The following is a 24248-nucleotide window of genomic DNA, read 5'->3' as shown; positions in this document are numbered from 1 at the left end:
GACTTACTTTCGCTATTTCTGAAAACACAACGTTTTAGTGTTAATGATTTAGTAATGAGTGATACGACCCTTGACGGATGATGCCAACTTTATATATCCAAACTAGCCTTAAGTTAAAGGAGCTTAGAGCTATGAGAAAAAACAACCAGAAAAGTTTAATATCTGTACATTTTGTTTGTGTGCAAGCTACTGGGAGTCAGGGCTGTAGCTTGGCTATTCATATCAAACTCATGGGGTACAAATAGTCTTAACATGAATGTAGTGACCACGCCCACTTCAACACCCCACTCAAATCGAGTGAAATTTTCGAATGTTTTACCATCGTGCGGATTCTCTACGGAAAAAGCACTTAATTTACCTCTGAAATATTAAACTATAATATTGTGGCTTTCTATTTCGCTAATTTTCTAACTTGAAGGTAAAGTTTTTCCCTCGTCACTTTTACCTTTACTCCGAGCGGTTGCGTGTAATTAACAATGCGTTTTTGATCAAAACGCGACCGAGCGAAGGGTCTCGGGCGATATCTCTTTTACGCAGGCGCAAATTAAAAATGTACCGCCAGAACCAAAAAGAGGAACAAATTTCCTTTGTTTTGATATGTAAAGTGTCGAACAAAAAGCAGATTTACCTTCGTCAAATGGCGTTTCAAAACAGTTGTATCTTCCTCCTTTTGATTTTTCCTGTTTTGTAAGCGTGAAAGCAGTAGGAGAGGGATCGGGAAACTCAGAAAGCGCTTCGGGAATTAATCTGCCATCGTTTACTTACAAGATAAACAAGTAAGATTTGTGAAGTTCGTCGAAGTATGAAGTCTAAATAAATGCCTTTTTAAAGCTTGTTTGCTGGATTTTTCGTAAACTTCCCTGATTAATTTTTCGTTTCAGCTTACTAGTCTATACTATTTCAAAGCAATGTCAAGACGAAGACGGAGAACCATGAGTCGGTCCTTTCAACAATCGTGAACAAAGTGTTTGAGCAATCATGTACACGAGGTGTAATAATCTATAGCCGCATATCAGAAGTCTTCAGAAAGACAGTATTCTGTCTTCAGAAAGCTGTCAAGAAAGCTAATAATCGTGGCGGAAGGCAATTAAACGGGCTCTCGGTATCGATTTATTTTATCATATCGATCTCAATATCATACAGTTTTGAATCTTTCTTCCGTGGATTCGCCTTTCTAACGAGGGTGTATGTTGAGAATTCATTGCAAAATCGCTTTGTTTTTTTAATTTCCCTCCTTGACCTGTCCGCCATTTTGAAAATTCGTAACGGAGCGCATGCGCATTACGTGGGGTAAGTGGTTGCGTACACCTGGAACCGAGAAAAACAAATGTTCGTCGCACTGGGGAAAGAGTTTGATATGCCACAAGTTTATCAATTTACATTAGGTCGAGAGGCTTTCCAAACTCCTTTTAAACCTGGCTTACGTTTTCCAAAATATCGAAAGATTCACCGGAATATCCTATCTTAACTCAACTTTGTTTACAATCGCCCTTCACGAGAGTTTATCTGTGCATTTTGTCTAATCAGTTTACATTTAAAGGTCGAGAGACTTTCCAATGTCCCTTATACACCTGAATTACGTTTTCTAAAATTTCATGTTAGAATATAAAACCCCATAAGTTATTGCATAAAGCAAAGCAAAGCCAGGACCGAAAAAGGTAAAAACTTGTGAATGTTCTGATAACGAAATAAAAGAACATCGTACTGAGAGTCTGAGAGTGACAAGAGTTCGTGGTTTAACCATCGTTCAGAAAATTGCGCTGGAAAAAAAGGTTTTTTTGTTTTTGTCTTTTTCTTTTTATCACTTGGTTTTTCTCATACACGTAATTGTCTATTGAGAACATACTCGAAGAGGCTAACTGCAGAAATTTGATTGGGAAAGTATCACTTTCCCGCGAAGTGCCATTTTGCCTGTTGTGAAAGTCAGCGGTTCCACATTTTGTTGGCTGGTGGTTTACAGCGTGGGCCTGGTGTTGACATAATTGTCTAAAGGGGCGTGAAATATTTAGAAGACCAAAACAGGCGATACGGCCGAGACAAAATGCCTCCTCTTCTTTTACCGGTAACAAAGTCTGAAATTTGAAGAAACAATCCTTTGCTGTTTCACGAACTTATTCATAGAACATACGCAAATTTTGATGTAAATGTGGAAAAAACTTCATTGGGCCTTCTTTCAAAAATGTTTTCTCACCTCTTAAAAGGTCATCGTCTACATCCAGTTCAGCGTCACTTGACGTAACTTGACTTTCCTCTGTCGCTGAAATTACCATGAAGATATTTCGACTTTGTTAGTGATTACAACTATGTGCAATTACAACTAGCGTTCTAATACTGGCGTATTTGGTGGATTCCTAAAACCTTCAAGTCGAAGTGACCCAAAAAATTGTACACCAGAATTAAGGTAAACTTAATCAACAAACAGTATAAAATTACCATAAAGAAGTCTTTCCTTGTTGCCTTTTCTTACCTGTAGCTGGAAACTCAATTTTCACCTCCAGTTCTTCTCCCGTTGTTGGGAGGCTGCTTTCTGCCATAGCTAGAAATAAAATTGAATCGATTGCACTGCGCTACATCGTTAAAATAAAAAAGAGGAGACTCAAATGAAAGTAACCTAAAGAAAACGTTGTATACTTAATCATAGAGGATGAATGAGAATCTCAAAGTTTCCTCCGTCACGCTATTGTGGTTGTGTGACATCTCCAGTCAAGTTCAGCGGGTTACGTGTCATGTTTGTATTTTTCATTCGTTTGTTTGTTTGCTTGTTTGCTTTTTAGTCTTTTCTAATGAACGTCGCTCAAGGCTGTCCCTTATCAAAATGCGTGAGTTGCAATAAACAACCCAATCGAACCCGGTAGGCATGGATAAACACAGATAAAATGTTATGCAATAAAAGACCCTTTCTCTCATTCCTTCATTTTATCGCGTGTGGGGCTGAGAGAATTCGCGAAACTTATTCAAGCTCGATACACACCTGCGAGGGTGTGCGTAACCGTCACGAATTCTAGCAATGCCCCGCAAGCCTATTGCGTAACGCGTAATAAAACACGTTTATCGACCCGTGGTAGCGAGTGTAAGATCTCTGTTCTTCTTCAAAGCGCTAGCGCATGTGTAAAATTTCCCTCAAAGCTATCGAAAATTGCTGGACAAAGGTTCTTTAACAAATTCATAGGTTCTAGTAAATAAAATATTCCAATCATTTTTTTTTTTGAAGGAACCAGGAAATTTTGAACAACCGGAAGTAGCTGGCTCTTTACCAAATTATATTGGGGAAGGACCCGATTTTTTCATTTCGAATTCAGAAAAGGCACTGAATACGAGATTATTCTGAGGGACTGGAGAAGATGGCACTGGGAAATTACCTTTTCATCAAAACTCTTGTTATAAAGAAGCTTAATCTACATCAAATTGAAAGCCAAGCGCAACACGCAGACTCCTGCATAGCTTAATCTTGTAGGCCATCGAATGAACTCACTGCCAGGCCAAATGAGCATTTGGCAGAGGAAGTAGACTGAAAGCGAAATGAAACTAAAAAAAAACATTTCGATATCGCAAAGAAAAAGAGAACTTTAAATTTATTTGTGAACGAATTGCTGATCAAAAGAGAATCTTCTGCAATATAGTAGTGATTGGGAAATTTAGGAAATTTTGGTGAAGCTGCTGAGGTGGTCTTGCCCTACAGAACAGGATTCTGCTCCAATATCAGCATTTACTGAACTCACAGTTTTATCTTCCAGCGCACGATGTAAACACTTAAACATTATGCCCATTTAGTCCGTCATTGCGCGAAAAGGTATATCTACTAAAACCGAACTCTGACAGATAACCAGTCAGAAATTATACTACTAACCACCTTGTAGATACGTAGTTCGAACATTTGAAGACAAAAATTTATACGCCGTCGACGATTACCGAATCAAGTTTCGCGAGGAGGTGGATTGATGTTCCAAAACGTTTAAAAAACCAGAATAATTAATCGTGTCGTTGACGAGGTTTCGTTTTCATTCGTGATCAAGAAATCGTAACCATCGTGGTTCTGGGGTTGAAATTTTCACTTTTGTAGACACATTTACCCAGTTTTTCTGCTATTTATAGGTGGGACCCGCGAGCGAGCGGGAAACCTGTGCTCTGATCGGCTACCCAAGAAAAGTGTTCTCTTTCGATTCCCACTTTGAATCCCCACAAAACGATAAAAGAAATGCTTGTAGCCTGTTGAGTACCTCGTATAATGTCGTAACTAAACGGTATATTTTTGTCACATGAATAAAAGCTTTTCCAGCACTTTTGGCTAAAACAGAGGTCACAAATTCGTCCTTAATGAAAACAAAACAAACAAAATGACAACGAGACTAGCAGATTCATTTGGTAATTCCATGGTGCATGAAAATATTTTGTTATCATGTAATATATCCTTTGATCCTTTGCTGACGAAGCCTTCTTCTCGGTCCTCAAAATGTAGTGAGAGAAATTTGCCGATGTACAGCCTTCTTAAAGGGCATGTAAACCCAAAAATACATGTTTTTCTCATACTATGTAAAAAGTGGCGTAGAGAACGAATCTGAAATTCGTTTTGTCCAATTCGACTTATTTTAGGAGAAAATCGGCATTTTCGCTTGAAATTCCATTGCCGGTAAAAACAATAGCGAGAATCGTGACGTAAGCGGTGGAACTAAAATATTGCGCAACACATATTCCCTAGTAGAACTGGTGTGGTAGCTCGTATAAGTTGCGGTAGTTCGAAGATGTTTTTCAGAAGATAGCGACTCGAATGCCCTAAGCTTAGTATATGACGGCGATGGGGATGATCTAGAATCTTTAGGAGAGTCTGGGCCACGTCCTTAACAATACGAGCTGCGTAGGGTTCACCGAAGCGATCCGCACGAACACAGAGATGACAGTGATGCGACCTCCTCGGAAACTCAGACTGGTTTCTAATTTACTGTGTGATTTACTTGTATTTGATATAAAAATCCAATAAAGCAAGGGCACAATCTAAAAGAATGCAACAGAAATTTTTTAAACCCGCTGAGCTTCCGAGGGTGTTTTATATAAAATTGTCAAAGGTGCGAGTGTGGAACTTGTCAACCAATGCCGACAACTCGTGAAAGTGTTTCTTGTTCGGAAATCGGGCAATTGTGGCAAAAAGTAGAGGAGCGAGGGTCTGAAACCCAGATAAGTTGTATCACTGAGTATCCAGGTTTTAGTCAATTTGCCTCGATTTCTGGGTGCTGGAGACGGCCTATTACGCGTACAGACAGCAGTAAGGCACAGAGAATCACACCGGAAACGAGTAAGCTAAATGTTTTCCGTTTCATCTGTTTTGTTACATTTTGAGATCGATTTGCTTGAGTTGTTTCTGTCATTGATTTAATAATACAGTACTACAGCTAGCTGTTTATAGTTCCGAATAATTTGCTTCTGGTAGGGCCTGAATTGTCGGTACAACACCAGGAAGAAAAATGACTGCTACAAACAACAGAATGTTCGAACGGCTCGACGAAATCGGCTATTTTCATTTGAACAAGTTTCACAAATTGTAGCTTCGAATTTGCGTCATATGGAAATATTTGCGTTGTATGCCGTTTTGTTTGAATCAGTACAAAACTGGACGACACAACGCTTTACCATTATGAAAAAACTGAGTATATTGAAGCAAACTGTGCGCGTAATGAGCACGTGACAAAGCTAGATAACGTGCTTTGCATACACCTTTTGCTGTTCATTTACGCAAAATGTACATTCATTTACGTCAACAGTTGAAACTATACGACAAATATACATTCCTTAGTACTTCAATGAAATTCATGAACGCGAACGAACTTTCAATAACGCTATTTGCATTAGTATTGAATGTCTCTAATACGCAATTGATTGTCATAATATGCAATTGATTTTCTATTGGTGTTACTGATCAACCATTACGCGAGATTGAAAGTATATTTAAAGGGATAAGTTTCTAAAGAAACTGTGGTGCTGCGTCGGTGGGAGAGTATAGCAGGTAATTTAGTGTTAACAACTGGGTTGAAAACGTAAATTAGCCACCGTAAAGGGTAAAAAAGCTGACGTTTCGAGCGTTAGCCCTTCGTCAGAATGTTACGGTGGCTAATTTACGTTTTCAACCCAGTTTTTAACACTAAATTACCTGAAAGTATATTTGTTCTGTTTGATTGTTCAAAGGTGCATTATTCATCTTTTGATGCTATGGAATGCTAATACATATAGAAATAGCGTTATTGAAAGTTCGTTCGCGTTCATGAATTTCATGGAAGTGCTAGTGAATGTATATTTGCCGTATAGTTTCAACTGCTGACGTTAATGAATGTACATTTTGCGTAAATGAACAGCAAAAGGTGTATGTAAAGCACGTTATCTAGCTTTGTCACATGCTCATTACGCGCTTCTGCCGCATAATTGTCATGTATATTTAAACCTTTAACTCCCGTGATCTAATTGTTAATTCTTCCCTCCAGCTGCGACATGTTTCCTTTCAAATTAGGTACGGAAATTTGGTGTTAGTTCATAGATAACGAATTCTACCTGATAAAACTTTGAGTATTCTTATTACCTGTTTGCTGGATAAGGTATTAATATTACAGGGATAAGTTACACGTTATATCACTTCTAGGAGTTTAAGGCTTCAGGAAATTACATCGCGCGCAAACTATTTAACCACGAGGCAAATGAGAGAAGCCAATGAAATTTATAATTGTACGCAAGGGAAATGTTTTTACGCCTGACAACAATAACCCGAGAAAATTCGACTGAAATTAAACTTAATTGTTGTCAGCCGTAAGAAAATTAAGATTACGATCTTTCATGGTAAATAACATTAGCTCTTGTTGCAGAATGAAAATTGATTTGTACCTGTTAAATTGTCGTCCTCTGAATCCCTCTGTTCTCAAAACGATGTCATTTGTTAATTCTACATGCCTGAAAATATTAAGAATAATACTTTGCTTTACAACAATTTTAATAAATAAATGAAGGTTACATATTCACGAGTCTAAAAGATCTAACCTCGTCTAATTCCCAGTTTCGTGATCAAAATTGCTGTTCTTCTTAGTTATTGTGCTTGTTTTTTTGTTTGTTTTATTCTTGTACGATTATTATTTCTTTTCATGTTTCTGCCTGACTATTAATTGATTCAGTTTGTAATTTAATGCAGCTCTTTCTCTTTTAGTGCGAAATACTCGCAATCCGCAAAATCCCTTTTCTCTTCAGAGCAGGAAATGTTACATCCTCCCATAACTGAATCGATAAGGATGAATTCACACCGTGAGTTATATTGTACCACTGCAATTTCTCTTCAAATTATCAACTCGATATATCCCTCGTTCAATGCGCTCTCTCGTGAGATATCGAGAATCGTAATCCCATATGTACAAGCAGCCATGTATTATTTTGTTTATTATATAAACACCATAGGCATTTACAGACAACTTGAAAGGCGACTTTATTAAGGAATGAGAATTTGCCATTCATTCACCAACCTAATAAAGCGGTGCGAAAAGCGGGTGACGTCCCGTAGCTGATTGGCGATACCAATCAGCGTATTTTATATGATAAACATTTGTTTTTGGTCATCTTCCCTTTAGCGTTACAGTTCTCTCAAATTTTCATTTTCCACTTTCACCGTGACAACGTTTCTAAAAATAATAACGGTGAACTTGTTTTTACTGAAAACAACTCCCGCCAATTCTGCACTAAATATTTTTGCAGTCAAAAGCGTAAGTGTCCAGTGAAATTTAGTGGCGCTCTGGATCTCATTCCGATACAATCAGTTTTTGAATAATAAAATCTGTTCCTTCCTAATATGAAAACGATGCTGATTCACAAAATCAAGATGGGTTTGTTCGTATGTAGTCGAGTCCCGAACAAGTTGAAATGGGCATTCATCCCTCAGTTGTTTTCATTCATTGGCTTTCTCTCACATGTAAAGAAAATTTAGTGTTACATCAAGATACTTCGCTATAAGCCATAACTTTCTCTGCCCTCAATGAACACTAATTTATCTGCTTATTGTTGCGTTGATATCTACGTATACTTTGTAATAACAAGTTGCACATATTCATCACCGGAGGGAGATATACTAAGCTAAAGAAATCACATCAATAATATGTATTCTTTATGTATATTTTTTTCCAATTTTCATGTCTTTCGATTATAATATGCTACATATTTCTTCATTAGCTTTCCTCACCTGAAGAGTACTTGCAATAAATTTAACTCCAATAAAGTTCTTTTCCAAGAAAAATACTTGACTTCTCGTTGTATCTAAAGAAAAGCATATTTAAATCGTTTCGCGTGCTATAAAGAATTAAAGCGAATACCATAAGTACTCTTCTTAAAGAAATATCCGAGGAAGATATTCAAAATTTCTTAAACCTATGTACTCCATGCATCTTTGAGCGCAGAAACCCTCAGTGTATCTTGCAGGAATTTTATGAATAAATTGTTATTGAACCAGTTGTCTTTAAGTTGGAGGAGAAATCTGAGGCCCTAGCTCTCTGTCTCTTTGAGTTCCAGAATTGTCTGCTGAGTTTGGATGCAGTAAGCAAGGCCATAAATAATTGTATAATAGTTCCTACAGACATGTGACGCACTTGATACTTGAATCAGAAATGCCGCAGCTTCGTAAATCCCTCATGCGAAGATAAATTACTTACATGTCAGCATTGATATTTAATCTGTCGTTTAACCTGATCTGACGGAGAGGGTTTTTTTTTTCGGTCGTTGGTTTAAAATGATTTTTTTCCTGTCACGAAAGAGCTTGAAATTTCCTTTCTATAATTATGTATTTTAAGACATGAAACTTTCGACATTTATGATTTAGGCAGTATGCAGTACGATCCTTTATGTATCCACTGTATGCCATGGCTCATTAACGAGAAATCTATAGCAATATGTGAGAACTTCAAATCGTAAAATCCGACGGTCTAAGATTCGATCCTGCGTTCGTGACGAGTAAATAAGATCGACATTTCTTTCATTCTAGGGTCTCATGTCTCAAATTATTTCTATTTGTTTCTTTAGTCAATACCCGTTTATCTCATTCACCGCATTAGGTCGCTATTAACTAATTCTGTCCTCACCTTAACTCCTGTGAAAATGTGATTTGCCCCACAAGTGTGTAACAAAACGGTGCTCTTGGTAACACCAGCAGTATTGAAGAAGCTGAATATGAGCTCATCGAACTCGAAACTGAAAATCGTGTATCATTGTTTATTTCGTGATCCATGATTCTATTTTGTATCTATACTGATATTCTTCCGTTTTAGGCTTGCTTTACCATCATTGTTATTCCTGACAGGAATAATCGTGATGGTAAAGCAAGCCTAAAACAGCAGAAAACGCCGCAAACTACAACAGCCACACAGGATATGAGTAAGCGTTATTGATTTTACGTATAAAATATTCATATTTCGAAATATTTATCGTTGTAAATCGACCATATTTCGTTCCCCAAATTTTCAACGGTTCCTTTAGTGACTTAACACCAAGTCACACAACGCGTGACGCGTTCATGAATTAATCGTTGGCTCTTTCTCGAGACGTGAGCTTGGGCCGCCCGTGGTGGGGGAGGTATAGAATTTGAGAAAAAGAAAAGGAATAAGATTCGCGCGCTTCGAGAAAGGTGGTGCGGTGGATTAAAGCTCTCATTTAGGTTATATTTTGTCAACAAATTAAACATTCCCATCCATAACGATCCAAACTGGCACAGAGATGACATCCCAACACTTTAATGCGAGCTGTGTTGAAATATATTACTGAAATGGCGTTGACGTTCAAAACAGAATAATAATAATAATAATAATAATAATAATAATAATAATGATAATATCAATAATAATAATAACAACAACAATAATAATAATAATGATAATATCAATAATAATAAGTATAGGTAATCACATGAGGCCAAGTACTATTAAGGATTAATTGCACGAGAGTTTTCAAAATTTTCCAAAAATTTGGAAAATTTTGAAAACTCAAGTGCAATTAATCCTTAATAGTACGAGGTCTCATGGGATTACTTGTTTATCAATAAAGGGCAAAATTTATACGAAGGAAAATCACGCGCGCAGTCTATTTTTATCTGGGAAGCAACGGATTAGCAATGCAACGGATTAGCCAATCATTAACAGGTAATCATGCCCTCTCTTGATTACTAAAAATGCCCTCGATTAAGAAAAAATGCCCTCTCTCTCAACCAATCAGCGCTCAGTAATTTTGCCCTTTATTGATTATAACAATAAGCAAAAATAAAACAGATTGATGTAAAAAGCACTTTGATATCACATCGCCGAAATTTCATATTTTATGTGATCTGTTGTCGCTGCTTTAAAAGTACAAAAGGCAATTCATAACTTATTCAGTACCAAAGCCTATTGCATTTTCGGTCAATCAAGTGTAAAAAGTATAAGCCTCTCATCATGTGATATATTCTCATACCGTCCTGAATTTACCACAAAACCTTCCTTAGCTTAGCAATTTGCACAATATTTTAAAGATCTCACTAACGCGCCAAATGACCCTGGCAGTTCTTATCATCATTGGCAAAGAAAAGTCAGGTAAATTTTAATGATTTCAAGTACCAACTGAAAGGCGAGCTTTTCCAGGTACCAGTAATGCATATATTGATAATCATTAATAATTGAATTTCATGTTAACTTATAAACAAGACATAGGTAGCAATGTATAGATGAAGTGCTATACTCAGCTTTAAAACTCTTTTCGGTGGTCAATTTACGTTACCAACTCAGTTGATAATAATAAATTGACCACAGTGGAAAATCAGTTCAGTAAGACAGGAGAATGAATGAAGCATCTTTAATAATATCAAAGTCATTCCAACTCTTACAGAAATTTGACAACCTGTCAGAAGGCCATACATAGTTTTATTGTTCAGTGACTGAGAAATGTGTTCTTTCAAGGTCTTTTTGCTCCGTTTGTCACTGGCATTCATTTCAATGTACGTTAAACCAAGCTCTTCACAAACCAGTGTCGCTGATGTGCTTTTACCAACTTCTGTGGAACCGGACAGAAGAGCTGCCTTAAAGGACGACCCATCTTGGTCTTTGTTGAAAAAGGAAGCTGTAAAAAATAAAAATGCTTACAATTGTGATTCCATTACTAACATACTAACTACATGTATAAGTGACTGTCGAGTGAAATAAATTCATCAAAGTTCATAAGTTACAGCTCTTTAAAAAAATGTATCTCTGAATGTGGGAATTAAGAAACAATCTGGATTCAGTGTGAAAGGTATTCAGCCTACAGCTAGACAACATTTGCATCACAACTCAATTTAAGGTCTTCTGTAAAATATCTGTAGATTAAGGTTAGGTTCATGTACTGAACCCTTTTACTCCACATAGCTCCCTAGTACTTCTTACTGTCTGCCATCAAATTCTTATGATTTGGATAATTTGGTATTGTATCAACTAATAATCCCCTAATTAATGTTTTTTTTTTTCATTCTCATAACTTGCCTGCTCGATATTTTATTGATATTGATATTGTAAGGAGAAATCCTCTCTTGGTCACTTATGGGAGTTAAAGGGTCAAAGGTAAAGTCAGCACAAGAGCCAGAGGACTAATCTTGCCAAAGCTTAAAATAATTTCAGTAGCATCAGGTTACTAGGAGAATTGCTATTCCCCCACTAGAATGGTTCCTCTATCTGGTTACAACCCAAACTTTTTCATCTGCTTTCTGCGTCAGTTTTCCTGAACTGTTTGCATACTTGCCTGAAGAGAAGTTACATGTACATGTATTTGAGGGAAAGGCATCTTGACAATCAAATACACGTGTACTCACATTTAGACGCTGGTTTCTTTCTATTCTTTTCCCAGTCTCTCAGCCAGTTCATCAGCTTTCTCATTTTGCTCTTATCACCCTGCTGACCAATAATCTGCTTCACTACATGAGGTTGATATTTGTCTACCCATAACAGATTTGCTTCTCCTGCAAACACACACAAAAAATTACCTTTACTGTCAAAATCTTATGTAGATTAAAAAAATAAAGCAACAAAAAACAAAAAAACTTTACTTTCTTGTAACTCAATTTAAGTAACAAAAACAAGTCTACAGGTGAAAGTACAGTAAAATGATCCAACAGATGAACCTAGAGGTGGAATTTAGAGTAGTGGTAAAACTGACAGGTGGGTGACTGGACAGAGGAGAACAAGGAGAATAAGTGACAGATAGAAAGACAGTAATTGGAAGAATGAACACAAAAGAGCAGACAGACAGACAGACAGACAATCTGAGTGACACCATAAATTAAGTAGATGGAAGAAGGCAAATGAGGATGAACAAATTATGTCATCAGTTGCACACTAGCCTATGGCTCCTATGACATTTTACTGGTACATGTATATCACATACATATGCATGTATTTTTATGTTATCAGTAATTTTAATACAAAGTCATGTACAGTACCTGGATGCACACATGAGAAATTATATTCACTTAGTGTAATCATTGCACAATACATGTAGGATGCTTACTGGTGAGGAAATAATTTAAGGCATACAGCTGAAGTGTGAATTAAATTTTCAGTGAAGTCATACTCTTGTGCTAATTGTTGGAAAGGTTTGAAACACAGCTTTCAGTGCAGGCGATGATGGTGGTGTTTGTGTTGTTGGAGATGACACAGATCTTTCACTCAGTTGTGACAAAGCACCAAAGTAAAAAAAAAACAAGCAACAGCAACAACAACAACAACAACAAAGAAACCATAAGTTTCTTGCCAAGTAATGTTTAGCTATTCACGGAAGGAAAGATGACCTTAAACCAGTTAAAAAGGTTTCTTAGCAAAGAAACATTTAATGAACTCCACAGCAAGAAATATAAGTTTACGTTCATGGAAAAAAAAACTCTTTTAGAAGTCAACAACAAAAATAAAATGATAAATTTCTACCAAGTAAATTTTTTAGTTCTTGTTAGTTTGCTCTACAGACTTACAAATTGTCAATGAATTGTGTTAATTTATGCAAATTTGTGGCAAGTTTCCCAGCTGTTTTAGCTGTAAGCCGCACCTAGATTTGTTATAAAAATTAGGGAAAAAGGTGCAGCTATGTTTATGTTCACATTCCTTTTTTTATCCTCTTTTGAGCTGTACATTACAATGTACCTTGGAAAGTTTACTCTCCCCAGGATCCCATCCCATGATGATGTAACTCTTTTTCTTACTCACTGAGTGGGTAACTTTTCCACCATATCTTTGAATCAAATCTGCTGCATCCTCTCTCTCAATACTTTCCAAGATTCCCATAATAACAAATGTCAGTCCATCCAAACAGTTTTCTACTTCCTAAAAATTAAATTATCAAGTGCATGCATAATTCAAGATGAGCAGACAAATAATTCATTCTTCCCTTGAGGGCCTCTTAATACTGTCCAAACTGAAAAGTTATAAATGACAAAAATTAAAAAACTCTGTAGATACACCATAAACATTTCAGATCAATGTCAGCATCTGCCCACCTACCCCTCCCCTAACCCAACAACCATCAACTGCTAACAAGTAAGGGTTAATGTTGTATAAGGGGAGGGGTAGGTATGCAGTTTCTCAGATACTGACATTGAACCAACATTTGATCATCAACTGATAGTAAAAGGATAAAATACATTTTTTTGTTTAACCCTTTAACTCCCATGAGTGACCAAGACAGAACTTCTCCTTACAATGTAAATACAATATCATGCAGACAAGTGATGAGAATAAATGCAAATATCAACCAGGGGATTATTAGTTGATCCAAGACCAAATTCTCCAAACTAACATTACAAGAATTGTATAGCGGACAGTAAGGAGAAGTACTACTGAGATCTTGGGAGTAACAGGGTTAATCAAAGCATGCATTTTACAATTTTTTCCTGTAAACTGTATCTGCAGATTTTCCAAACAAGCTTTAATTCTAATAATCTTCATTTTCCTTTGTCTTGCATCTCTCATTAAAATTTGAAAGGATGGAAACCAAACCACAAAGAGCTTTTGAGAGATAATAATAATTTAACTACCAAGAGAAATTAACATGTAACTTCTCCCTAGAATATCCATAGATTATCCAGCAAACAGGTAATGAGAACACTAAAACTTATCAAGTACACGTAGTTGTTACAATGAACTAACTACAAATTCTCATTATGAGTTTACAGAAAAATGTGTAGCAGCTGAAGGGAAGAATTAACAATCAGATCTTGGTCTTTGAAACCTACCTGAGGGTATTTTTTTGAACCAAGTACCCCAGGACCATCTCTCGCCATAAAAATACAGCCAGATTCTTTCTTTTCCAACAAGGGTGGAACCTCAACCACTTCCTCTGATTTTGACACCTTTGGTGTTCCTTGGGTTGGAGTTTCCTTACCACCATCTTTGTATCCTTTTTCGAAGTAACAGTTTTCTTTGTACTTGGTTTTGAGTTTCTAACTGGAGTTTCTGGAACTGTGGCAGCTTTGACAGCCAGTTTGCTAGCAGGAGTTGTCTTTAGTACTTCCTGAAAAGTCCATGGATAAAATTTGAAGTGAAAAAATATTACATGTATATCAAACATTCCAACAGCTAAGAGTTGTCCAGTTGAGGCAAGAGTTGTTCCAAAAGAAATGTTGATAGTAAAAGACACTGCTGCTTTGAAAAATGGAGATGAAGTGGTAACATCTTCCCAGATTGTCAAAGTTAAAATCACCAAGAATGTACCTAAAAGTTTTGTCACTATTGTTACTGTTTTTGTACAAATTCTAGGTACAGTAATGGTAGTATTTTGAGTAGTGTTAGTATTGTAAGTAATGTTTTGTTAGTAATGTGCATCTGAGTAAAAACCATCTACTGTCATAGTAGGATACAACATGTACCACCAGTTAACAAATTTGAGTGAGCTTTTGGATCTTCTACAGAGCCAAAATGTTACTGGTTCATCTACAAGTACCTTATTCAAGTGCTTAGTGACAAGTTGCCTAAACAACACACCATACACATGCTATCATATCAGATCCAATCCACTCTAGTATCAGGGTAGCATGTTCAATTAAGGATTAATAGTAATGATTGATTCTGTAACAATAAAGTATACATGGTAATCAAAAGGCTTACAAACCTTTTTCTTCTCAGGGGAAGGCTTTTTAACCTCAGACTTTGATTCTGAGAAGTCTTCCTTTCTTTTCTTTGATGGTTGCTCTGTTGTTTGATGGTTGACATTCCCATTTTCTCTTCCTTCTTTTTCTCTCCCATTTTTATACTCTTCTTTTCTATTCACTTTGGAGTCTTCATTTTCTTCACACTTGTCAGATCTCTGTGGGAAATGAAAAAGGATAAAAAATTCTTGATTGTTCTACAAGGAACTAAGGGATGATCATTAAGTGGGTTGAGCTCTGGGTCAAGCTTAAAATTTGCACTCTCAAGAGTGATCAATTTTCTAATTTCTCCTAACAATACCAATTCACAGTCAGGCAGCAATATAATATCAGAAGAAAGAAAGTCCTCACACAAGAGGATATTTATTGCTTGAACAACATGTTCTCAAAGATATTTTCATAACACTAGTGTGACAGACAGTAAAGACAGTTGATTTAAATATCTTAGGAGCAAAAGGACTTATCCCTTTAAGGGGGCCCATGGTATTGTTTTTACCAAAACTATTCTTTAGTATCTCCTCTCCCCATCCACAAAGTTTCTTGAATATGATTACATAATGCATGACTCAAACACTGGTCATCACCCACTAATTTTGTGGCATGGTATGTGTTAACTGTAGTACATCCTGATATAACTACTGTTAGTATAAGAGATTGGCAGAGGGTTTACAAGGGAAGCATGATTAAGCCCAAAATTAATATGTGATGCATGAATTTTAAAGAAAGCTAAGGTATGGTGAGTTTTAAAGTTTTCCTTGTTAAATGCATGATGCATGAAGAACTGTTTAAAATATGCAGGATGGCTGATTTTTTCTTAACAAAAAAAATTCTGGGTGGAAAAAGTGTGGTTAGTAATTCACCTGTTTTCTTTTATTAGCAAATGTGACCCTCCACGGGAAAACGGACACTAACGCTTTTCCGTTTAAGCTGCAAAACCGTTTACTATCCGTTTATATCCGTTTAAACGGTTCATGAAAGCGTTTAAACGGTTTGCTTATCCGTTTAAAAAAATTTGCATCCGTTTAATGCTTTAGCTAAAACGTTTAAGCGGTTTGCTCATCCGTTTAAAAAAATTTGCATCCGTTTAACGCTTTTGCCAAAACGTTTAAGCGGTTTGCTCATCCGTTTAAAAAAATTTGCATCCGTTTAAAAAAATTTGCATCCGTTCGACGCTCTAGCAAAAACATTTAAACGGTTTGCTTACCCGTTTAAAAAAAAAGCTATCCGTTTAAAGTTCCACGGAAAGCTTTGGACTGTTTGCCTATCATTCTGTAATAGGCAGTTCGAAGTATCAATCTTACGTTCGCTCGATACTCGCCGGTTCTTGAAATACAGAAAGACCGTATCTTATTTTGGTTTTATCTATTGCGTGATCATAGTAAGCGAGTTCCGTCGCATCCTTTGACAAACAAGTTAAATCGGCTACTCTCTTTCTGTTTATATCATCTTGATTCATCATTCTTGGTTTTATTGACAATCATTTTAACGGCCCCGCTTGGTGCGTGACACCGATTCGACCTTTTATTTGCAATGGAACTTCATTGCGTTATTTGACCTTGAAAGGTCTCGGCTTCAGACAAGGTGGCGGCATTGCATATGCAAATTTGTTTCGCGAAACTTCCGAACAGGAAGAAATGAAGTTCATTTTCAATACTAATAAGAATAAACAAAGGAGAAGATTATGAGTTTCTCGCGGTAGCCGTTCAGGATATTCGGCAGCGAAACTATTCTCAGTAAATTGCGCTTATTTCATGAATGTCACACGAAAGCGGCAGTAATTAACCCAGAAATAAAATGCGCAAGTATATGCAAGTTATTACTTTTCAAATTATCATGCTAAATATTTTCGCTTTAAAGGATAATTATCCGTTGTCACTCTGAAAGTTTTTCCGCAGAAGATCTCGCCGGCTCAACCACAGCCGTTAAACATTAATTTTAAGCTCATCGTTTGTCGATTTTGGTCAACCGTTTCTCGGTTCAAGCCATCCGTTTTTGGACTTTGGTCAACTGTTTAACGTTTCGGACTGACCGTTTTTATTTTTGGTCAACCGTTTAAAAGTGTGAGCCATCCGTTTTTGAACTTTGGTCAACCGTTTAACGTTTCGTGCTATCCGTTTTTATTTTTGGTCAACCGTTTGAAGGCCTAAGCTATCCGTTTTTGGACTTTGGTCAACCGTTTAAATTTTTTGCCATCCGTTTAAGCGGTTATGGCATCCGTTTAAACGCTCGAGTTAACCGTTTACTATCCGTTTACAACCGTTTTTCGAGACCGTTTAACGGAAAAGCGTTAGTGTCCGTTTTCCCGTGGAGGGTCACAAATGTTTCCCTGGATTCCCTTTCAACTGGAGTAGAACCAAAGAAATCAAGTGCAGAAGTTGCTTTTTTCTCTTTAGGTTTGATTGGACTGAAGCAAGAATAACACTCAATGTGTTAAATATTTTAGTAACACAACAACACTGTGTTAAATTCACCCTTGATGACTGTGTGACACTGTCTTTATTATGTTGCTGTTGTTTGTTTGTTTGTTTTTCATTTTTCACCCTTAACACCTAAAACTCAGTATGCATATTCTCCATACTGTTCTCTATACATTTCCTAGGGTACTGACAAAGAGAATTTGATTAACAATCAAGAGCTTAGTTGGTGATCATTTCCTTTATTCTTGTGACCTTCACCTTGACACCTGTGTGTAACAAATGCCTATCCAATTGTTAAAATTTTAGAGAAACAAGAAAAGCAAACACAATCCGCAGTAAATTTTTATAAATCATCTTTCACCAAAAAGAAGCTCCTGTGAAAGAAGACCATTTAAATAACCTACTTTCAATGAAAAAAAGCGATAAATGCATATTAATGTTTGATTCAGGGGGAATATTGTAAAGAGAAATTAGATGCTAGTCACTCTTCATAGTCAAAGGGTTAAGTGTATTAGCATATGAGCAGTGTCCTATGACAGGTTTAACATTCTCAATGCTTGATGGAAGAAAGGAAAAAACAAACAAACAGACAAACAATTTAGCTGGATAATTTTAGAAGAAGCCAGATGATTCTCTACAGCAATATCTTATGTCCTAAACAAACACCATGGTTTGGTACGGAAATGTCAAATATAATGAAAGAGAATGATGGATGATACCTCTCTTTAACTTGCTGGACCTCTTTAGAAGCTACAACCTCTTCCTCATCTGTAGAAACCACATCAAAATATAACTCAAGTGCTATAATATTCAAATTCTATTCGAGGCATAGTGGTCAAACAGTAAGTGTGCTGAACCCTGAATGAAGCAGATGGATTTGTTTTCTGTGGCAAGCTAACACATAAGCAATGTTAAAGGTCACATGCAATGTTAAAAACTGACATCATCTTACTGTACCACAAGTTCACCTCACACCAAATATTTCCCTATCCAGCCCTCCCACTCCATCAATAAGCAGAGTCTGCTAAAACCCTTGTGTCAAACTCAGTCACATAAAAATATTTGGCCATCTTATTCATCATGAAAAGTATCCAAGATGTTTTCACATTCACATGAAATTCAAGACGATCACATTTTGAAAATAAATAAAACCAAAGAAAAAAATTAAACCAAATTCATATTTTCACTCTTTCTAACCTGTTAATAAAACTGTTAATCCTATAAAAATTAAAAATATACATAATTATACAAAAAAGATGATATAACAATTCCCGTGAAGATAAAGTCTCCACATCACCTTTCATGTAAAAAGTATAGGGTACCCTCAATAAGTAGACATAATTTCCTTACCTGAGTCCAACCTGATTGCTCTTCTACTTTTATTAGCTTTTGAACTGTCCTCCTTCTTTACTGATGTGGCTTTTCTGAAACAGAGATGAGTGATTAGAGAACCAAGTTCTGAATACAACCTGACATCAGAGACCATATTCTCCATACAGAGTGTTCTCTATGCATTTTCCAAGGTGCTGACAAGGAGAATTTGTTTAATAATCAAAAGCTTTTATAGTTGGTGATCATTTCCTTGACTCTTGACTCTTGATTCAGTGGTGTTATTAGGGTCATAGGTTAATTACAACTGTATAAAATGGAACAAAATTGAAAAAACAAATCACATACCTGATTTTTGGAGGAAGAGGATCTTCATCAGAATCTAACAGAGATGTAAGATTAATTAAGAACTAGGGTCAGGACATCATTGTGATGTTGTACATGTCATTATGTGAATCTTTTTACATCATGTTTTCGTAAAAAAGCAAATTGCATTTGGAACTGACAAGGACACTGTACAGCACAGTGCACCATTAAAACAAAAACAGAGGTGTAATAGTTTGTCTAGTCTCAACATCTGTTCCTTTTGAAACTGTTAGTGTTCACCCTAAAACATTATCTGAGTCAATAATTTTTTTTCCTTTCTTCTTCCTCTTCTGATTTTCTTTTGGTTTTTGTTTTCAGGCAATGTCATCATCTTCACTGCTTGATAAACTCTGCCCAGCAAATTAACAATTACATATCTTTATTCACACAAATGTGAGATAAATTCACTTCTTTGGACCTAACAATAACAACTGGATAAGATCAAGGGAGGTGTTGTTCCATTGAGCACAACTTTCATACAAGACATTTTCCTCCAGCTCAGAAAATCAAGAGAAGACACCAGGTGTAGAAACCAATCCCCCCCTAGCCCCAGTCCACACAGCTAGCCAAATATATGTAAGTTTGACTTTCGTGCAGATCATGCAACTAAAAAAAGTGTGAGCTTAAGTTAAAAGGTACTTGCCAGTACCTTGTTATCCCAGCCATATATTCCAAAATCCTCAGCTAAATTGCTCTTTTGTCGAGTGACCCATGTTTCCCATAAATATTAGTATTACCTATGTTATACATAATTCTTGTTATTTGTATTTCCTATGTTATTTCCAATCTTGTAATTAGTCATTCCATTCTTGTTGTATTATGTTCATAATACTTTACTTAGAAACCACTGGAAATGGCATGTAGATAGAAGAGTTCAGTCCAGTCATCAGGAAATTAAACTCATCTAAAATTTACTGCTGGCATGTTGGTTACACCAAGCTTGTGGAAAAAATAGTCTGGGTAAGGTAAAGTCTCGAGGTTTCTTTATCAAGCACCTTTCAAGTTAATGAACAATTTCCTTTTCCCTTCAGTCTGAGTAAATGAAAGATTAACTAGTACTTGTCAAAATTGTGAAATAAGCATTAGAGTTGCATATTGCAACTGCTCTGCAGAATTAGTAAATTTGTAGAGAATGCTAAAGTCCTGGATATTTTGAACTTCAGTGAAATTTAGGTAGCAGTGAATCACATCACGCTGTTTAACCCTTAAACCCCCAGATGTGATTTACATGTAACTTCTCCCTAAATTATTTATACAATATCCAATAAAAGAGTAAGTCGTTATCTTGATCTAACAACAAATTCCTGTAACAAAGGTACAAGGAAACATCTAGAAACTAGAGGGGAGAATTAGCAAACAGATCTTGGGAGTTAAAGAATGAAGACAAAATTGCTTCATGTTATGACCTCGTTGAAGATAAAAAAAGGTAAAACATTGTAACTTAACAGCCTCACTCAGCTACCCTGACATACTCAGACAAACTATTGAAAATTATACCTACAAAGTTAGTTAACACACAGTACCATACCATTTCTGACATTCCAGTCCAGAAAGTTACCTTGGGTTAGATATAATTTATGTAGTTGAATGAAACTCTTGGTTAAAACATGTTGTAAAATTACCTACCACGTACGGCAAAAAACACCAATTTTGACGAAATTCTGCCGCTGAGAACTAAAACGACTAACAAACCATTTTAGTATAGTAATGTGTTCACATTACTCTCCGGCACAAGCGACTAACTACAGGAATGGCTCCGACCTGTGATTGGATGATAAAAATAGTAAAAGCTAATGGGTTAAATCTTAATTCCTTGCTCGAGGCTATTGTTAACCGCGTGTCTCAAAGCGGAGCAATGAAATATCATGCGAGTGAAAACACCGATGTGTCAAACAAGAAATGGTTACTTATGTAGTGAGGGGAAGGCAGCCTTTCTTGTTCAGCGGGGTCGTTCAGCGATATTCCGGCGATGAAAAAGTCTAAAACTCATTTAGTCAGTTCAGGCGGACGACCAGAGACTGGAGCCATATTGATTTGTAGTCACGTGTAAGGCTGAAATAAATTTCGTAAATTTTCCAGTACACGGAAACAAATTAACATAATTATAATTTTGGCGGGAAATAATTTATCTTGTCCGAAACTCGTTTCTGAGTGTCATGCCGAACTGCATGTTACCTTGACAAAACACCATAATGAAACGCACGCTATGAAAATGACAAATCACAACAGCAAAACTGCTATTCCTAATGTCGAAATTGAGTTATACTAGAATGCAATGGCAAAAATAGCAACGTATAATAGCCGAACGCCAAGGTACAGTGACAAATCAGCACATTGCAAAAGCAAAATATTCAAATGTGATAGCATAATGTCATAACACAAGGACCAAACAGCATATGAAGACGTCACATTGGAGTAGCACAATTGCATATCTCAATGTCATCACTGAAATTGTGGATATCATAATTAAACATTTATTTTTGACGTTAATTACGCTCCATACTCGTTTGTATTTTTTTTGTTTGTTTTTTTTGTCAACTACTAATGCTTGTTTGCATCGCAATTATGATGCTAATGTCTGATAGATCCTAAAGACACGTGTGGCGAGCTATTTTGGTCTCACATCATTGTCATCTATTTCTTGGCCGCCTACTTAGTATTTGATGAAAATATTTTCGAAGTTTAGGTAAGAAAGGCATCAAGGCTCTTGACAAAAGCATGTAGAGGCAACTTTTTTTTTAATCCATGTTGTGATGTAATATTTTTTAAAATAATAAGTGTAATAAAATCACACTTTCTTTGTTGCGCGCACTGTTTAGCTTCCGCGTCAAGGTCTACTTCAATTAAAGTATTTCGTAGACTTGACCGTTGAAAAGCGAGTTGTCAGAGTTGAAAACTTAAATCGTCCAAAAGCATCAATCTTAGGCTCGGCACCCTCACGTGCTTCCTCTAGCTCGCCCCAGGCTTGTCTCTGCTCACTCGAAAATGTCCTGGAGGCTGAGAGAGGTCTATAGGAGAATAGAAGAGAAAGCTTCCTCCCCTAACGAATTACTGAGGGACAATTAACATGAAAACAAATAAATTCATTTACTTCCTTGCTTCTTCTCCAGTTGACCTTGGAGCGAGTTCATTCGTTTTCCTCACTTGGCTCATACGCTTACCGGTTGTTCATTAATTTATATCTAACTGTGGAGAATATTTCCATGTTCATGTTGGGTAGATTCTCACAGTTTCCACCCAAGTGAATTGTCGTGAAAAGGTGCTCGGTGCCTACATTAGAATAACGCTCCACAAATAAAAGATTGTCCTGCGCTTGGTGTAAAATAAATCCTACGTAAATCAGCCTACGACAAGCGGACAAGGTAATTGATAACACTTAAAGGACCTTTTCCACTGGCGCTTACGTTTGGCCGTTCAGCGGGCCTGGGGAAGAGAATGACTACGGAACCGACAGTCGAACAGAAATAGACGCCACATTTTGTTGGCTGCCTGATATGACTGACGTGTAACGTGTGTTGCAAAACACTCAAAGGACGAAAAGAGACGGTTAAAATTATTTCCTTAGCTGGGCACTGAAGGCTACAGGTTGAAGTAAGTGCTGTCTATGAAAACAACTGATTCACTTCCATTAATTTGCCTTGACATAGACTACGGAGATCGTTCTGGCTTGGATTATCGGTTTTAAAAACTGCTTCAAACCTCGTTCAGCTATAAATGATGTGATAAATGACTTGGCGGAAGCGAATTCTGATATGTGCGATAAAAACTGAAAGAAATTCATAAACGGCAAAGTCGGTTTAACGTTTTTAACTCCACCTAGACCTACCAAACATTGACTAAATTCGACGAATTAACTGGTATTTTAGCCGACACTGGACATAATGATTTCTATCAAGCAATCCTCTCTGAAGATTAAATTCCGACATCCTCTGAGTTAGCCGAAGGGCTATCAATTAACTACCCAGCCTCGAACAGGATTCCAACCGTTATGTGAAAAATATGAATTCCGAATGTCCGTTACAAAAGCTTAAATGAAATTCAGTTTGTTCCTTCCAATGAAGGAAAGATAAGAAGAGACGGATGTTATCCTACTTTTGAAGCGGCGCCATCTAATGTACGTAAATGTATTTCGGTTTTGTAGGTACAACTTTTTTATTGATGACGGATGTGAGCATGCAAAAAATGGCAAAATTATAAAAGTTTTGTATGGGAATATTTACGACCGCTCTTAGTTATATAAATACGGTCAAATTCTCAATAAAAATACCTCACCTTACTTCAACGGTGCATCACTTGCTATCTGACCATTTACTATGTTGAAAAGAACCCATTTTAGCGATTTATTCATTTCTAGGTGTACTACGTAAAGAAAAGCCCTTTTCTCTTATATTCCTAAGAGCGGTCGTAAATATTTCCATACAAACTCTTATAATTTCGCCATGACTCTTATTTCGCAAGATGATCGATGATCATCTCACAGCTGGAGCATGGGCTGCCTGTGATCAAACCCGCTATGCTTCGTGCTTACAGTGACGTATTCTCAGATTTCCTTTAAATCAAGAGTAAAGGAACCTTAACCTGAAAACTACCCATAATTCTCTCTAGGGTAAAGTTTTGAAATTCTAATTTAAGGCAGAAATTCATTTTTTACTCGGATTCTTCCTTGGCGTTGCCGTCCTGACTGAAGGTCCCTATAAAATGCCTAAATGAAGACAACTGGCGAACGACAGGCAAATCATTTATGATTCTTAATAAAACCCCCCTGCTCTGTCGGTAAGAGGATTTACGGAAAAGATAATCTACAGGCGTGTTAAGATTTGCGAGCTTTATCACCAGTAAAGGAAGAATCAGAGATTTTGTTTTTCACTCATGAAAATATTCAATGTAAGCCACTGGGTACTAGAGCTCCGGTAACTTAAAAGTGACATTCTCTAAGTTCGCGTTGCGCGCTTTCAACGAAATACCCCCTACTTTTTCTCTTGGGACAAGCAAGTGCTTTC

The 24248-nt window shown here is 36.7% G+C and overlaps 1 long non-coding RNA gene and 1 pseudogene across 1 annotated transcript; both read right to left on the bottom strand.

Annotated features, from left to right (window-relative positions):
- Positions 1-10756: 10756 nt before the first annotated feature.
- LOC136282467 (replication factor C subunit 1-like) overlaps positions 10757-24248 on the bottom strand; it is a 51565-nt pseudogene continuing 38073 nt past the window's right edge.
- Positions 17452-21276, bottom strand: LOC136282398 (uncharacterized). Its single transcript, XR_010718262.1, has 4 exons — positions 19231-21276; positions 18904-18977; positions 18273-18321; positions 17452-17540 (listed from the first exon to the last, which is right to left on the bottom strand). It is a non-coding gene; the product is annotated as an uncharacterized lncRNA (long non-coding RNA).

This window comes from Pocillopora verrucosa, chromosome 7, assembly GCF_036669915.1.
Source record: "Pocillopora verrucosa isolate sample1 chromosome 7, ASM3666991v2, whole genome shotgun sequence".
In the NCBI taxonomy this organism is placed as follows: Eukaryota; Metazoa; Cnidaria; class Anthozoa; order Scleractinia; family Pocilloporidae; genus Pocillopora; species Pocillopora verrucosa.
This window is presented reverse-complemented; position numbering and strand designations above follow the sequence as displayed.